This window comes from Antedon mediterranea, chromosome 2 (genome assembly GCF_964355755.1).
Source record: "Antedon mediterranea chromosome 2, ecAntMedi1.1, whole genome shotgun sequence".
Lineage (NCBI taxonomy): Eukaryota > Metazoa > Echinodermata > Crinoidea > Comatulida > Antedonidae > Antedon > Antedon mediterranea.
The window spans coordinates 22099799-22117855 of NC_092671.1; positions in this window are offsets into that span (position 1 = coordinate 22099799).

An 18057-nucleotide genomic window follows, 5' to 3' on the forward strand; every position below is an offset into this window, starting at 1 on the left:
ATTGGGAGACGTTTTAGACCATTTTGTGATTTTCGAAAAAACTTGTTAACATAAAAACATCAAAGTGTACAGAATAGCTTCAAATCGCATTTGGAGACGTTTTAGACCATTTTGTGATTTTCGAAAAAAACTTGTTAACATAAAAACACCAAAGTGCTTAGAATAGCTTCAAATCGCATTTGGAGACGTTTTAGACCAATTTGTGATTTTCGAAAAAACTTGGTTACACAAAAACATCAAAGTGGATAAAATCACATTATAAACCGTTTTAGACCATTTTGAGCATTTCGATAACACATTTCACAAAAAAACATCAAAGAGCACAAAATAGCTTAATATCGTATTTAAAAACGTTTTAAACCATTTTGAGCATTTCGACAAAACTTTTTCACACAAAACACCAATGTGTACAGAATAGCTTCAAATCGCATTTGGAGACGTTTTAGACCATTTTGTGATTTTCGAAAAAACTTGTTAATATAAAAACACCAAAGTACTTAGAATAGCTTCAAATCGCATTTGGAGACGTTTTAGACCATTTTGTGATTTTCGAAAAAACTTGTTATCATAAAAACACCAAAGTTCTTAAAATAGCTTCAAATCGCATTTGGAGACGTTTAAGACCATTTTGTGATTTTCGAAAAAACTTGTTAACACAAAAACACCAAAGTGTTTAGAAAAGCTTCAAATCGCATTTGGAGACGTTTTAGACCATTTTGGGATTTTCGAAAAAACTTGTTAACATAAAAACACCAAAGTGCTTAGAATAGCTTCAAATCGCATTTGGAGACGTTTTAGACCATTTTGTAATTTTCAAAAAAACTTGTTAACATAAAAACACCAAAGTTCTTAGAATAGCTTCAAATCGCATTTGAAGACGTTTTAGACCATTTTGTGCATTTCGATGAAACTTGGTTGCACAAAAACATCAAAGTGCTTAAAATCACATTATAAACCGTTTTAGACCATTTGAGCATTTCGATAACACTTTTCACACAAAAACATCAAAGAGCACAATATAGATTAATATCCTATTTAAAAACGTTTTAGACCATTTTGAGCATTTCGACAAAACTTTTTCACACAAAACACCAAAGTGCTTAGAATACCTTCAAATCGCATTTGGAGACGTTTTAGACCATTTTGTGATTTTCGAAAAAACTTGTTAACATAAAAACATCAAAGTTTACAGAATAGCTTCAAATCGCATTTGGAGACGTTTTAGACAATTTTGTGATTTTCGAAAAAACTTGTTAACATAAAAACACCAAAGTGCTTAGAATAGCTTCAAATCGCATTGGGAGACGTTTTAGACCATTTTGTGATTTTGGAAAAAACTTGTTAACATAAAAACATCAAAGTGTACAGAATAGCTTCAAATCGCATTTGGAGACGTTTTAGACCATTTTGTGATTTTCGAAAAAACTTGTTAACATAAAAACACCAAAGTACTTAGAATAGCTTCAAATCGCATTTGGAGAAGTTTTAGACCATTTTGTGATTTTCGAAAAAACTTGTTAACATAAAAACACCAAAGTGATTAGAATAGCTTCAAATCGCATTTGGAGACGTTTTAGACCATTTTGTGCATTTCGATGAAACTTGGTTACGCAAAAACATCAAAGTGCTTAAAATCACATTATAAACCGTTTTAGACCATTTTGAGCATATCGATAAAACTTTTTACACAAAACACCAAAGTGCTTAGAATAGCTTCAAATCGCATTTGGAGACGTTTTAGACCATTTTGTGATTTTCGATGAAACTTGGTTACGCAAAAACATCAAAGTGCTTAAAATCACATTATAAACCGTTTTAGACCATTTTGAGCATATCGATAAAACTTTTTACACAAAACACCAAAGTGCTTAGAATAGCTTCAAATCGCATTTGGAGACGTTTTAGACCATTTTGTGATTTTCGAAAAAACTTGTTAACATAAAAACACCAAAGTACTTAGAATAGCTTCAAATCGCATTTGGAGAAGTTTTAGACCATTTTGTGATTTTCGAAAAAACTTGTTAACATAAAAACACCAAAGTGATTAGAATAGCTTCAAATCGCATTTGGAGACGTTTTAGACCATTTTGTGCATTTCGATGAAACTTGGTTACGCAAAAACATCAAAGTGCTTAAAATCACATTATAAACCGTTTTAGACCATTTTGAGCATATCGATAAAACTTTTTACACAAAACACCAAAGTGCTTAGAATAGCTTCAAATCGCATTTGGAGACGTTTTAGACCATTTTGTGATTTTCGAAAAAAACTTTTTAACATAAAAACACCAAACTGCTAAGAATAGCTTCAAATCGCATATGGAGACAATTTAGACCATTTTGTGATTTTCGAAAAAACTTGTTAACATAAAAACACCAAAGTGCTTAGAATACCTTCAAATCGCATTTGGAGACGTTTAGACCATTTTGTGATTTTCGAAAAAACTTGTTAACATAAAAACATCAAAGTGCTAAGAATAGCTTCCAATCGCATTTGGAGACATTTTAGACCATTTTGTGCATTTCGAAAAAACTTGGTTACGCAAAAACATCAAAGTGCTTAAAATCACATTATAAACCGTTTTAGACCATTTTGAGCATATCGATAACACTTTTCACACAAAAACATCAAAGAGCACAATATAGCTTAATATCGTATTTAAAAACGTTTTAGACCATTTTGAGCATTTCGACAAAACTTTTTCACACAAAACACCAAAGTGCTTAGAATAGCTTCAAATCGCATTTGGAGACGTTTTAGACCATTTTGTGATTTTCGAAAAAACTTGTTAACATAAAAACATCAAAGGGCTAAGAATAGCTTCAAATCGCATTTGGAGACATTTTAGACCAATTAGTGATTTTCGAAAAAACTTGGTTACACAAAAACATCAAAGTGGTTAAAATCACATTATAAACCGTTTTAGACCATTTTGAGCATTTCGATAACACTTTTCACACAAAAACATCAAAGTGCTTAGAATAGCTTCAAATCGCATTTGGAGACGTTTTAGACCATTTTGTGATTTTCGAAAAAAACTTTTTAACATAAAAATACCAAACTGCTAAGAATAGCTTCAAATCGCATATGGAGACAATTTAGACCATTTTGTGATTTTCGAAAAAACTTGTTAACATAAAAACACCAAAGTGCTTAGAATACCTTCAAATCGCATTTGGAGACGTTTTAGACCATTTTGTGATTTTCGAAAAAACTTGTTAACATAAAAACATCAAAGTGCTAAGAATAGCTTCAAATCGCATTTGGAGACATTTTAGACCAATTAGTGATTTTCGAAAAAACTTGGTTACACAAAAACATCAAAGTGGTTAAAATCACATTATAAACCGTTTTAGACGATTTTGAGCATTTCGATAACACTTTTCACACAAAAACATCAAAGTGCTTAGAATAGCTTCAAATCGCATTTGGAGACGTTTTAGACCATTTTGTGATTTTCGAAAAAAACTTTTTAACATAAAAACACCAAACTGCTAAGAATAGCTTCAAATCGCATATGGAGACAATTTAGACCATTTTGTGATTTTCGAAAAAACTTGTTAACATAAAAACACCAAAGTGCTTAGAATACCTTCAAATCGCATTTGGAGACGTTTTAGACCATTTTGTGATTTTCGAAAAAACTTGTTAACATAAAAACATCAAAGTGCTAAGAATAGCTTCCAATCGCATTTGGAGACATTTTAGACCAATTTGTGATTTTCGAAAAAACTTGGTTACACAAAAACATCAAAGTGCTTAAAATCACAATATAAAACCGTTTTAGACCATTTTGAGCATTTCGATAACACTTTTCACACAAAAACACCAAAGTGCTTAAAATAGCTTCAAATCGCATTTGGAGACGTTTTAGACCATTTTGTGATTTTCGAAAAAAACTTTTTAACATAAAAACATCAAAGTGTACAGAATAGCTTCAAATCGCATTTGGAGACGTTTTAGACCATTTTGTGAATTTCGAAAAAACTTGTTAACATAAAAACACCAAAGTGCTTAGAATAGCTTCAAATCGCATTTGGAGACGTTTTAGACCATTTTGTAATTTTCAAAAAAACTTGTTAACATAAAAACACCAAAGTTCTTAGAATAGCTTCAAATCGCATTTGGAGACGTTTTAGACCATTTTGTGCATTTCGATGAAACTTGGTTACACAAAAACATAAAAGTGCTTAAAATCACATTATAAACCGTTTTAGACCATTTGAGCATTTCGATAACACTTTTCACACAAAAACATCAAAGAGCACAATATAGCTTAATATCCTATTTAAAAACGTTTTAGACCATTTTGAGCATTTCAACAAAACTTTTTCACACAAAACACTAAAGTGCTTAGAATACCTTCAAATCGCATTTGGAGACGTTTTAGACCATTTTGTGATTTTCGAAAAAACTTGTTAACATAAAAACATCAAAGTTTACAGAATAGCTTCAAATCGCATTTGGAGACGTTTTAGACAATTTTGTGATTTTCGAAAAAACTTGTTAACATAAAAACACCAAAGTGCTTAGAATAGCTTCAAATCGCATTGGGAGACGTTTTAGGCCATTTTGTGATTTTCGAAAAAACTTGTTAACATAAAAACACCAAAATGTTTAGAATAGCTTCAAATCGCATTTGGAGACGTTTTAGACCATTTTGTGATTTTCGAAAAAACTTGTTAACACAAAAACACCAAAGTGATTAGAATAGCTTCAAATCGCATTTGGAGACGTTTTAGACCATTTTGTGATTTTCGAAAAAACTTGTTAACATAAAAACACCAAAGTGATTAGAATAGCTTCAAATCGCATTTGGAGACGTTTTAGACCATTTTGTGCATTTCGATGAAACTTGGTTACGCAAAAACATCAAAGTGCTTAAAATCACATTATAAACCGTTTTAGACCATTTTGAGCATATCGATAACAGTTTTCACACAAAAACATCAAAGAGCACAATATAGCTTAATATCGTATTTAAAAACGTTTTAGACCATTTTGAGCATTTCGACAAAACTTTTTCACACAAAACACCAAAGTGCTTAGAATAGCTTCAAATCGCTTTTGGAGACGTTTTAGACCATTTTGTGATTTTCGAAAAAACTTGTTAACATAAAAACATCAGAGTGCTAAGAATAGCTTCAAATCGCATTTGGAGACATTTTAGACCAATTAGTGATTTTCGAAAAAACTTGGTTACACAAAAACATCAAAGTGGTTAAAATCACATTATAAACCGTTTTAGACCATTTTGAGCATTTCGATAACACTTTTCACACAAAAACATCAAAGTGCTTAGAATAGCTTCAAATCGCATTTGGAGACGTTTTAGACCATTTTGTGATTTTCGAAAAAAACTTTTTAACATAAAAACACCAAACTGCTAAGAATAGCTTCAAATCGCAAATGGAAAAAAAATTAAGACCATTTTGTGATTTTCGATGAAACTTGGTTACACAAAAACATCAAAGTGCTTAAAATCACATTATAAACCGTTTTAGACCATTTGAGCATTTCGATAACACTTTTCACACAAAAACATCAAAGAGCACAATATAGCTTAATATCCTATTTAAAAACGTTTTAGACCATTTTGAGCATTTCGACAAAACTTTTTCACACAAAACACCAAAGTGCAAAGTGCTTAGAATAGCTTCAAATCGCATTGGGAGACGTTTTAGACCATTTTGTGATTTTCGAAAAAACTTGTTAACATAAAAACATCAAAGTGTACAGAATAGCTTCAAATCGCATTTGGAGACGTTTTAGACCATTTTGTGATTTTCGAAAAAACTTGTTAACACAAAAACACCAAAGTGTTTAGAAAAGCTTCAAATCGCATTTGGAGACGTTTTAGACCATTTTGGGATTTTCGAAAAAACTTGTTAACATAAAAACACCAAAGTGCTTAGAATAGCTTCAAATCGCATTTGGAGACGTTTTAGACCATTTTGTAATTTTCAAAAAAACTTGTTAACATAAAAACACCAAAGTTCTTAGAATAGCTTCAAATCGCATTTGGAGACGTTTTAGACCATTTTGTGCATTTCGATGAAACTTGGTTACACAAAAACATCAAAGTGCTTAAAATCACATTATAAACCGTTTTAGACCATTTGAGCATTTCGATAACACTTTTCACAAAAAAACATCAAAGAGCACAATATAGATTAATATCCTATTTAAAAACGTTTTAGACCATTTTGAGCATTTCGACAAAACTTTTTCACACAAAACACCAAAGTGCTTAGAATACCTTCAAATCGCATTTGGAGACGTTTTAGACCATTTTGTGATTTTCGAAAAAACTTGTTAACATAAAAACATCAAAGTTTACAGAATAGCTTCAAATCGCATTTGGAGACGTTTTAGACAATTTTGTGATTTTCGAAAAAACTTGTTAACATAAAAACACCAAAGTGCTTAGAATAGCTTCAAATCGCAATGGGAGACGTTTTAGACCATTTTGTGATTTTCGAAAAAACTTGTTAACATAAAAACATCAAAGTTTACAGAATAGCTTCAAATCGCATTTGGAGACGTTTTAGACCATTTTGTGATTTTCGAAAAAACTTGTTAACATAAAAACACCAAAGTGCTTAGAATAGCTTCAAATCGCATTTGGAGACGTTTTAAACCATTTTGTGTTTTTCGAAAAAACTTGTTAACATAAAAACACCAAAATGTTTAGAATAGCTTCAAATCGCATTTGGAGACGTTTTAGACCATTTTGTGATTTTCGAAAAAACTTGTTAACATAAAAACACCAAAGTGATTAGAATAGCTTCAAATCGCATTTGGAGACGTTTTAGACCATTTTGTGCATTTCGATGAAACTTGGTTACGCAAAAACATCAAAGTGCTTAAAATCACATTATAAACCGTTTTAGACCATTTTGAGCATATCGATAAAACTTTTTACACAAAACACCAAAGTGCTTAGAATAGCTTCAAATCGCATTTGGAAACGTTTTAGAACATTTTGTGATTTTCGAAAAAACTTGTTAACATAAAAACATCAAAGAGCACAAAATAGCTTAATATCGTATTTGGAAACGTTTTAGAACATTTTGTGATTTTCGAAAAAACTTGTTAACACAAAAACACCAAAGTGTTTAGAAAAGCTTCAAATCGCATTTGGAGACGTTTTAGACCATTTTGGGATTTTCGAAAAAACTTGTTAACATAAAAACACCAAAGTGCTTAGAATAGCTTCAAATCGCATTTGGAGACGTTTTAGACCATTTTGTAATTTTCAAAAAAACTTGTTAACATAAAAACACCAAAGTTCTTAGAATAGCTTCAAATCGCATTTGGAGACGTTTTAGACCATTTTGTGCATTTCGATGAAACTTGGTTACACAAAAACATCAAAGTGCTTAAAATCACATTATAAACCGTTTTAGACCATTTGAGCATTTCGATAACACTTTTCACAAAAAAACATCAAAGAGCACAATATAGATTAATATCCTATTTAAAAACGTTTTAGACCATTTTGAGCATTTCGACAAAACTTTTTCACACAAAACACCAAAGTGCTTAGAATACCTTCAAATCGCATTTGGAGACGTTTTAGACCATTTTGTGATTTTCGAAAAAACTTGTTAACATAAAAACATCAAAGTTTACAGAATAGCTTCAAATCGCATTTGGAGACGTTTTAGACAATTTTGTGATTTTCGAAAAAACTTGTTAACATAAAAACACCAAAGTGCTTAGAATAGCTTCAAATCGCATTGGGAGACGTTTTAGACCATTTTGTGATTTTCGAAAAAACTTGTTAACATAAAAACATCAAAGTTTACAGAATAGCTTCAAATCGCATTTGGAGACGTTTTAGACCATTTTGTGATTTTCGAAAAAACTTGTTAACATAAAAACACCAAAGTGCTTAGAATAGCTTCAAATCGCATTTGGAGACGTTTTAAACCATTTTGTGTTTTTCGAAAAAACTTGTTAACATAAAAACACCAAAATGTTTAGAATAGCTTCAAATCGCATTTGGAGACGTTTTAGACCATTTTGTGATTTTCGAAAAAACTTGTTAACATAAAAACATCAAAGTTTACAGAATAGCTTCAAATCGCATTTGGAGACGTTTTAGACAATTTTGTGATTTTCGAAAAAACTTGTTAACATAAAAACACCAAAGTGCTTAGAATAGCTTCAAATCGCATTGGGAGACGTTTTAGACCATTTTGTGATTTTCGAAAAAACTTGTTAACATAAAAACATCAAAGTTTACAGAATAGCTTCAAATCGCATTTGGAGACGTTTTAGACCATTTTGTGATTTTCGAAAAAACTTGTTAACATAAAAACACCAAAGTGCTTAGAATAGCTTCAAATCGCATTTGGAGACGTTTTAAACCATTTTGTGTTTTTCGAAAAAACTTGTTAACATAAAAACACCAAAATGTTTAGAATAGCTTCAAATCGCATTTGGAGACGTTTTAGACCATTTTGTGATTTTCGAAAAAACTTGTTAACATAAAAACACCAAAGTGATTAGAATAGCTTCAAATCGCATTTGGAGACGTTTTAGACCATTTTGTGCATTTCGATGAAACTTGGTTACGCAAAAACATCAAAGTGCTTAAAATCACATTATAAACCGTTTTAGACCATTTTGAGCATATTGATAAAACTTTTTACACAAAACACCAAAGTGCTTAGAATAGCTTCAAATCGCATTTGGAAACGTTTTAGAACATTTTGTGATTTTCGAAAAAACTTGTTAACATAAAAACATCAAAGAGCACAAAATAGCTTAATATCGTATTTGGAAACGTTTTAGAACATTTTGTGATTTTCGAAAAAACTTGTTAACATAAAACACCAAAGTGTACAGAATAGCTTCAAATCGCATTTGGAGACATTTTAGACCAATTTGTGATTTCCGAAAAAAACTTGTTAACATAAAAACACCAAAGTGCTAAGAATAGCTTCAAATCGCATTTGGAGACATTTTAGACCAATTTGTGATTTTCGAAAAAACTTGGTTACACAAAAACATCAAAGTGCTTAAAATCACATTATAAAACCGTTTTAGACCATTTTGAGCATTTCGATAACACTTTTCACACAAAAACATCAAAGAGCATAAAATAGGTTAATATCGTATTTAAAAACGTTTTAGACCATTTTGAGCATTTCGACAAAACTTTTTCACACAAAACACCAAAGTGTACAGAATAGCTTAATATCGTATTTAAAAACGTTTTAGACCATTTTGTGATTTTCGAAAAAACTTGTTAACATAAAAACACCAAAGTGCTTAGAATAGCTTCAAATCGCATTGGGAGACGTTTTAGACCATTTTGTGATTTTCGAAAAAACTTGTTAACATAAAAACATCAAAGTGTACAGAATAGCTTCAAATCGCATTTGGAGACGTTTTAGACCATTTTGTGATTTTCGAAAAAAACTTGTTAACATAAAAACACCAAAGTGCTTAGAATAGCTTCAAATCGCATTTGGAGACGTTTTAGACCAATTTGTGATTTTCGAAAAAACTTGGTTACACAAAAACATCAAAGTGGATAAAATCACATTATAAACCGTTTTAGACCATTTTGAGAATTTCGATAACACATTTCACAAAAAAACATCAAAGAGCACAAAATAGCTTAATATCGTATTTAAAAACGTTTTAAACCATTTTGAGCATTTCGACAAAACTTTTTCACACAAAACACCAATGTGTACAGAATAGCTTCAAATCGCATTTGGAGACGTTTTAGACCATTTTGTGATTTTCGAAAAAACTTGTTAATATAAAAACACCAAAGTACTTAGAATAGCTTCAAATCGCATTTGGAGACGTTTTAGACCATTTTGTGATTTTCGAAAAAACTTGTTATCATAAAAACACCAAAGTTCTTAAAATAGCTTCAAATGGCATTTGGAGACGTTTAAGACCATTTTGTGATTTTCGAAAAAACTTGTTAACACAAAAACACCAAAGTGTTTAGAAAAGCTTCAAATCGCATTTGGAGACGTTTTAGACCATTTTGGGATTTTCGAAAAAACTTGTTAACATAAAAACACCAAAGTGCTTAGAATAGCTTCAAATCGCATTTGGAGACGTTTTAGACCATTTTGTAATTTTCAAAAAAACTTGTTAACATAAAAACACCAAAGTTCTTAGAATAGCTTCAAATCGCATTTGAAGACGTTTTAGACCATTTTGTGCATTTCGATGAAACTTGGTTACACAAAAACATCAAAGTGCTTAAAATCACATTATAAACCGTTTTAGACCATTTGAGCATTTCGATAACACTTTTCACACAAAAACATCAAAGAGCACAATATAGATTAATATCCTATTTAAAAACGTTTTAGACCATTTTGAGCATTTCGACAAAACTTTTTCACACAAAACACCAAAGTGCTTAGAATACCTTCAAATCGCATTTGGATACGTTTTAGACCATTTTGTGATTTTCGAAAAAACTTGTTAACATAAAAACATCAAAGTTTACAGAATAGCTTCAAATCGCATTTGGAGACGTTTTAGACAATTTTGTGATTTTCGAAAAAACTTGTTAACATAAAAACACCAAAGTGCTTAGAATAGCTTCAAATCGCATTGGGAGACGTTTTAGACCATTTTGTGATTTTGGAAAAAACTTGTTAACATAAAAACATCAAAGTGTACAGAATAGCTTCAAATCGCATTTGGAGACGTTTTAGACCATTTTGTGATTTTCGAAAAAACTTGTTAACATAAAAACACCAAAGTACTTAGAATAGCTTCAAATCGCATTTGGAGAAGTTTTAGACCATTTTGTGATTTTCGAAAAAACTTGTTAACATAAAAACACCAAAGTGATTAGAATAGCTTCAAATCGCATTTGGAGACGTTTTAGACCATTTTGTGCATTTCGATGAAACTTGGTTACGCAAAAACATCAAAGTGCTTAAAATCACATTATAAACCGTTTTAGACCATTTTGAGCATATCGATAAAACTTTTTACACAAAACACCAAAGTGCTTAGAATAGCTTCAAATCGCATTTGGAGACGTTTTAGACCATTTTGTGATTTTCGATGAAACTTGGATACGCAAAAACATCAAAGTGCTTAAAATCACATTATAAACCGTTTTAGACCATTTTGAGCATATCGATAAAACTTTTTACACAAAACACCAAAGTGCTTAGAATAGCTTCAAATCGCATTTGGAGACGTTTTAGACCATTTTGTGATTTTCGATGAAACTTGGTTACGCAAAAACATCAAAGTGCTTAAAATCACATTATAAACCGTTTTAGACCATTTTGAGCATATCGATAAAACTTTTTACACAAAACACCAAAGTGCTTAGAATAGCTTCAAATCGCATTTGGAGACGTTTTAGACCATTTTGTGATTTTCGAAAAAACTTGTTAACATAAAAACACCAAAGTACTTAGAATAGCTTCAAATCGCATTTGGAGAAGTTTTAGACCATTTTGTGATTTTCGAAAAAACTTGTTAACATAAAAACACCAAAGTGATTAGAATAGCTTCAAATCGCATTTGGAGACGTTTTAGACCATTTTGTGCATTTCGATGAAACTTGGTTACGCAAAAACATCAAAGTGCTTAAAATCACATTATAAACCGTTTTAGACCATTTTGAGCATATCGATAAAACTTTTTACACAAAACACCAAAGTGCTTAGAATAGCTTCAAATCGCATTTGGAGACGTTTTAGACCATTTTGTGATTTTCGAAAAAAACTTTTTAACATAAAAACACCAAACTGCTAAGAATAGCTTCAAATCGCATATGGAGACAATTTAGACCATTTTGTGATTTTCGAAAAAACTTGTTAACATAAAAACACCAAAGTGCTTAGAATACCTTCAAATCGCATTTGGAGACGTTTTAGACCATTTTGTGATTTTCGAAAAAACTTGTTAACATAAAAACATCAAAGTGCTAAGAATAGCTTCCAATCGCATTTGGAGACATTTTAGACCATTTTGTGCATTTCGATGAAACTTGGTTACGCAAAAACATCAAAGTGCTTAAAATCACATTATAAACCGTTTTAGACCATTTTGAGCATATCGATAACACTTTTCACACAAAAACATCAAAGAGCACAATATAGCTTAATATCGTATTTAAAAACGTTTTAGACCATTTTGAGCATTTCGACAAAACTTTTTCACACAAAACACCAAAGTGCTTAGAATAGCTTCAAATCGCATTGGGAGACGTTTTAGACCATTTTGTGATTTTGGAAAAAACTTGTTAACATAAAAACATCAAAGTGTACAGAATAGCTTCAAATCGCATTTGGAGACGTTTTAGACCATTTTGTGATTTTCGAAAAAACTTGTTAACATAAAAACAACAAAGTGCTTAGAATAGCTTCAAATCGCATTTGGAGACGTTTTAGACCATTTTGTGATTTTCGAAAAAACTTGTTAACATAAAAACACCAAAGTGCTTAGAATAGCTTCAAATCGCATTTGGAGACGTTTTAGACCAATTTGTGATTTTCGAAAAAAACTTGTTAACATAAAAACACCAAAGTTCTTAAAATAGCTTCAAATCGCATTTGGAGACGTTTTAGACCATTTTGTGATTTTCGAAAAAACTTGTTAACACAAAAACACCAAAGTGTTTAGAAAAGCTTAAAATCGCATTTGGAGACGTTTTAGACCATTTTGGGATTTTCGAAAAAACTTGTTAACATAAAAACACCAAAGTGCTTAGAATAGCTTCAAATCGCATTTGGAGACGTTTTAGACCATTTTGTAATTTTCAAAAAAACTTGTTAACATAAAAACACCAAAGTTCTTAGAATAGCTTCAAATCGCATTTGGAGACGTTTTAGACCATTTTGTGCATTTCGATGAAACTTGGTTACACAAAAACATAAAAGTGCTTAAAATCACATTATAAACCGTTTTAGACCATTTGAGCATTTCGATAACACTTTTCACACAAAAACATCAAAGAGCACAATATAGCTTAATATCCTATTTAAAAACGTTTTAGACCATTTTGAGCATTTCAACAAAACTTTTTCACACAAAACACCAAAGTGCTTAGAATACCTTCAAATCGCATTTGGAGACGTTTTAGACCATTTTGTGATTTTCGAAAAAACTTGTTAACATAAAAACATCAAAGTTTACAGAATAGCTTCAAATCGCATTTGGAGACGTTTTAGACAATTTTGTGATTTTCGAAAAAACTTGTTAACATAAAAACACCAAAGTGCTTAGAATAGCTTCAAATCGCATTGGGAGACGTTTTAGGCCATTTTGTGATTTTCGAAAAAACTTGTTAACATAAAAACATCAAAGTGTACAGAATAGATTCAAATCGCATTTGGAGACGTTTTAGACCATTTTGTGATTTTCGAAAAAACTTGTTAACATAAAAACACCAAAGTGCTTAGAATAGCTTCAAATCGCATTTGGAGACGTTTTAAAGCATTTTGTGATTTTCGAAAAAACTTGTTAACATAAAAACACCAAAATGTTTAGAATAGCTTCAAATCGCATTTGGAGACGTTTTAGACCATTTTGTGATTTTCGAAAAAACTTGTTAACACAAAAACACCAAAGTGATTAGAATAGCTTCAAATCGCATTTGGAGACGTTTTAGACCATTTTGTGATTTTCGAAAAAACTTGTTAACATAAAAACACCAAAGTGATTAGAATAGCTTCAAATCGCATTTGGAGACGTTTTAGACCATTTTGTGCATTTCGATGAAACTTGGTTACGCAAAAACATCAAAGTGCTTAAAATCACATTATAAACCGTTTTAGACCATTTTGAGCATATCGATAACAGTTTTCACACAAAAACATCAAAGAGCACAATATAGCTTAATATCGTATTTAAAAACGTTTTAGACCATTTTGAGCATTTCGACAAAACTTTTTCACACAAAACACCAAAGTGCTTAGAATAGCTTCAAATCGCTTTTGGAGACGTTTTAGACCATTTTGTGATTTTCGAAAAAACTTGTTAACATAAAAACATCAGAGTGCTAAGAATAGCTTCAAATCGCATTTGGAGACATTTTAGACCAATTAGTGATTTTCGAAAAAACTTGGTTACACAAAAACATCAAAGTGGTTAAAATCACATTATAAACCGTTTTAGACCATTTTGAGCATTTCGATAACACTTTTCACACAAAAACATCAAAGTGCTTAGAATAGCTTCAAATCGCATTTGGAGACGTTTTAGACCATTTTGTGATTTTCGAAAAAAACTTTTTAACATAAAAACACCAAACTGCTAAGAATAGCTTGAAATCGCAAATGGAGACAATTTAGACCATTTTGTGATTTTCGATGAAACTTGGTTACACAAAAACATCAAAGTGCTTAAAATCACATTATAAACCGTTTTAGACCATTTGAGCATTTCGATAACACTTTTCACACAAAAACATCAAAGAGCACAATATAGCTTAATATCCTATTTAAAAACGTTTTAGACCATTTTGAGCATTTCGACAAAACTTTTTCACACAAAACACCAAAGTGCAAAGTGCTTAGAATAGCTTCAAATCGCATTGGGAGACGTTTTAGACCATTTTGTGATTTTCGAAAAAACTTGTTAACATAAAAACATCAAAGTGTACAGAATAGCTTCAAATCGCATTTGGAGACGTTTTAGACCATTTTGTGATTTTCGAAAAAACTTGTTAACACAAAAACACCAAAGTGTTTAGAAAAGCTTCAAATCGCATTTGGAGACGTTTTAGACCATTTTGGGATTTTCGAAAAAACTTGTTAACATAAAAACACCAAAGTGCTTAGAATAGCTTCAAATCGCATTTGGAGACGTTTTAGACCATTTTGTAATTTTCAAAAAAAATTGTTAACATAAAAACACCAAAGTTCTTAGAATAGCTTCAAATCGCATTTGGAGACGTTTTAGACCATTTTGTGCATTTCGATGAAACTTGGTTACACAAAAACATCAAAGTGCTTAAAATCACATTATAAACCGTTTTAGACCATTTGAGCATTTCGATAACACTTTTCACAAAAAAACATCAAAGAGCACAATATAGATTAATATCCTATTTAAAAACGTTTTAGACCATTTTGAGCATTTCGACAAAACTTTTTCACACAAAACACCAAAGTGCTTAGAATACCTTCAAATCGCATTTGGAGACGTTTTAGACCATTTTGTGATTTTCGAAAAAACTTGTTAACATAAAAACATCAAAGTTTACAGAATAGCTTCAAATCGCATTTGGAGACGTTTTAGACAATTTTGTGATTTTCGAAAAAACTTGTTAACATAAAAACACCAAAGTGCTTAGAATAGCTTCAAATCGCATTGGGAGACGTTTTAGACCATTTTGTGATTTTCGAAAAAACTTGTTAACATAAAAACATCAAAGTTTACAGAATAGCTTCAAATCGCATTTGGAGACGTTTTAGACCATTTTGTGATTTTCGAAAAAACTTGTTAACATAAAAACACCAAAGTGCTTAGAATAGCTTCAAATCGCATTTGGAGACGTTTTAAACCATTTTGTGTTTTTCGAAAAAACTTGTTAACATAAAAACACCAAAATGTTTAGAATAGCTTCAAATCGCATTTGGAGACGTTTTAGACCATTTTGTGATTTTCGAAAAAACTTGTTAACATAAAAACACCAAAGTGATTAGAATAGCTTCAAATCGCATTTGGAGACGTTTTAGACCATTTTGTGCATTTCGATGAAACTTGGTTACGCAAAAACATCAAAGTGCTTAAAATCACATTATAAACCGTTTTAGACCATTTTGAGCATATCGATAAAACTTTTTACACAAAACACCAAAGTGCTTAGAATAGCTTCAAATCGCATTTGGAAACGTTTTAGAACATTTTGTGATTTTCGAAAAAACTTGTTAACATAAAAACATCAAAGAGCACAAAATAGCTTAATATCGTATTTGGAAACGTTTTAGAACATTTTGTGATTTTCGAAAAAACTTGTTAACATAAAACACCAAAGTGTACAGAATAGCTTCAAATCGCATTTGGAGACATTTTAGACCAATTTGTGATTTCCGAAAAAAACTTGTTAACATAAAAACACCAAAGTGCTAAGAATAGCTTCAAATCGCATTTGGAGACATTTTAGACCAATTTGTGATTTTCGAAAAAACTTGGTTACACAAAAACATCAAAGTGCTTAAAATCACATTATAAAACCGTTTTAGACCATTTTGAGCATTTCGATAACACTTTTCACACAAAAACATCAAAGAGCATAAAATAGGTTAATATCGTATTTAAAAACGTTTTAGACCATTTTGAGCATTTCGACAAAACTTTTTCACACAAAACACCAAAGTGTACAGAATAGCTTAATATCGTATTTAAAAACGTTTTAGACCATTTTGTGATTTTCGAAAAAACTTGTTAACATAAAAACACCAAAGTGCTTAGAATAGCTTCAAATCGCATTGGGAGACGTTTTAGACCATTTTGTGATTTTCGAAAAAACTTGTTAACATAAAAACATCAAAGTGTACAGAATAGCTTCAAATCGCATTTGGAGACGTTTTAGACCATTTTGTGATTTTCGAAAAAAACTTGTTAACATAAAAACACCAAAGTGCTTAGAATAGCTTCAAATCGCATTTGGAGACGTTTTAGACCAATTTGTGATTTTCGAAAAAACTTGGTTACACAAAAACATCAAAGTGGATAAAATCACATTATAAACCGTTTTAGACCATTTTGAGAATTTCGATAACACATTTCACAAAAAAACATCAAAGAGCACAAAATAGCTTAATATCGTATTTAAAAACGTTTTAAACCATTTTGAGCATTTCGACAAAACTTTTTCACACAAAACACCAATGTGTACAGAATAGCTTCAAATCGCATTTGGAGACGTTTTAGACCATTTTGTAATTTTCGAAAAAACTTGTTAATATAAAAACACCAAAGTACTTAGAATAGCTTCAAATCGCATTTGGAGACGTTTTAGACCATTTTGTGATTTTCGAAAAAACTTGTTATCATAAAAACACCAAAGTTCTTAAAATAGCTTCAAATCGCATTTGGAGACGTTTAAGACCATTTTGTGATTTTCGAAAAAACTTGTTAACACAAAAACACCAAAGTGTTTAGAAAAGCTTCAAATCGCATTTGGAGACGTTTTAGACCATTTTGGGATTTTCGAAAAAACTTGTTAACATAAAAACACCAAAGTGCTTAGAATAGCTTCAAATCGCATTTGGAGACGTTTTAGACCATTTTGTAATTTTCAAAAAAACTTGTTAACATAAAAACACCAAAGTTCTTAGAATAGCTTCAAATCGCATTTGAAGACGTTTTAGACCATTTTGTGCATTTCGATGAAACTTGGTTACACAAAAACATCAAAGTGCTTAAAATCACATTATAAACCGTTTTAGACCATTTGAGCATTTCGATAACACTTTTCACACAAAAACATCAAAGAGCACAATATAGATTAATATCCTATTTAAAAACGTTTTAGACCATTTTGAGCATTTCGACAAAACTTTTTCACACAAAACACCAAAGTGCTTAGAATACCTTCAAATCGCATTTGGAGACGTTTTAGACCATTTTGTGATTTTCGAAAAAACTTGTTAACATAAAAACATCAAAGTTTACAGAATAGCTTCAAATCGCATTTGGAGACGTTTTAGACAATTTTGTGATTTTCGAAAAAACTTGTTAACATAAAAACACCAAAGTGCTTAGAATAGCTTCAAATCGCATTGGGAGACGTTTTAGACCATTTTGTGATTTTGGAAAAAACTTGTTAACATAAAAACATCAAAGTGTACAGAATAGCTTCAAATCGCATTTGGAGACGTTTTAGACCATTTTGTGATTTTCGAAAAAACTTGTTAACATAAAAACACCAAAGTACTTAGAATAGCTTCAAATCGCATTTGGAGAAGTTTTAGACCATTTTGTGATTTTCGAAAAAACTTGTTAACATAAAAACACCAAAGTGATTAGAATAGCTTCAAATCGCATTTGGAGACGTTTTAGACCATTTTGTGCATTTCGATGAAACTTGGTTA